The 1,272-nt window shown below is 38.1% G+C and overlaps 1 protein-coding gene across 1 annotated transcript in view; it reads left to right on the top strand.

The window, feature by feature from the left end:
* Positions 1 to 1,272, top strand: part of UVRAG (UV radiation resistance associated) — a 64,423-nt gene that overhangs the window by 62,374 nt on the left and 777 nt on the right. The gene's annotated exons all lie outside the window — the stretch shown is intronic.

Below are 1,272 nucleotides of genomic sequence, written 5' to 3'. Positions count from 1 at the left end.
GTTACAGTAGTCCAGACGAGAGATAAGAGCGTGTACAAGGGGTTTGGTGGTCTCAGGGGACAGGTAGGGGTGGATTTTGGAGATTTTTAGGTGAAAGTGACAGGACCTGGAAATGTTCTGAAAATGGGGGGTAAATGAGAGCGCAGAATCAAAGGTTGTGTGTTTTTTATTTTTTATTTTTTATATTTCAGTAAGTTTAGCTGTTCCTCCTCTCAGTGGTTTGAGCTGCTTCTGGAATCATTCAGAACTTGATTCTACGGACCTCCTTCTCACCTGCATTTAACGTGCTTCAAGCTGGTTTTGTATTCTCATGGACTCTTGTGGGAATTCAAAGCATATTTGAACTTAAACCAAAGTTGGTTAACACAGACCCTAAAGCAAAGCTAGGGGGTAAAGAAAATGTTATGAATGTGTACATAATTTGAATAGTAGATATGTCCAGGTGCCTATAAAATGCCTTTGCTTCCCTGTAGAGCAGCCTTTCTTGACCTTTTTAAAGTGGAGGAACCCTTAACATAACTTTCGCATCTTCAGGTACCCCTTTTATAATTAATATATCCACAGCTCACAGTATGTTAGTATGGTAGTCAGTGGGGGAAAAATGTCTGTTACATTGCTGGCGTTGGGAAGAAAGTCATCCTTACAGATAGCCAAAAAAGTTCATTGGTGTCCTTTAAATTTGAAAGAGCCAGAAATTGCTCAAAGAACCCCCAGCAACATCTGGAGGAACCCTGGTTGAGAAACGCTGATGTAGCTTATCCTTTAAACAAATTATATGTTTATGTAGTGTTTTTTTTGTGGAAAACCAAAAATAAAGCAAAGCAAGACTTTATTTCAAGCACTACACCTATAATCCACAGATACAAGCAAAATCTTAGACAGACGTACCCTGCATCCTTACTAATGGAATGCCTTCAAATAGAATCACTTTGGCACTTTTATGCATCTAAAGCTGTGCGAAATATGCATTTATTTAAAATTCTTGGTGATTATTCTTGCAGAGTAATTGGTTTCAGGTCTTTCTTAATATGCTGTTTTTGGAGTTAACATCGCAAGCTTTCATATATCTTTCATTGGTGGCTGACTCCATAGCACATGGGCGTTCATGAATGTCTTTTTTATAACTTCTTAATCTGCCTTCTAACACCCCTAATAAATGTTTCAGAACATTTTATCAGTTCCATATGGGTGCCATCAGCCTGGAAATGCTTTGGTAAAATTGTATTCCTAAACTGGAAAGAGAATAACTCAATTGTGGCTAAAACTGTTTCG

Source organism: Pyxicephalus adspersus, chromosome 1 (assembly GCF_032062135.1).
Source record: "Pyxicephalus adspersus chromosome 1, UCB_Pads_2.0, whole genome shotgun sequence".
In the NCBI taxonomy this organism is placed as follows: Eukaryota; Metazoa; Chordata; class Amphibia; order Anura; family Pyxicephalidae; genus Pyxicephalus; species Pyxicephalus adspersus.
Note: the sequence above shows the minus strand (reverse complement) of the source record. Positions and strands in the feature narration are given on the sequence as shown.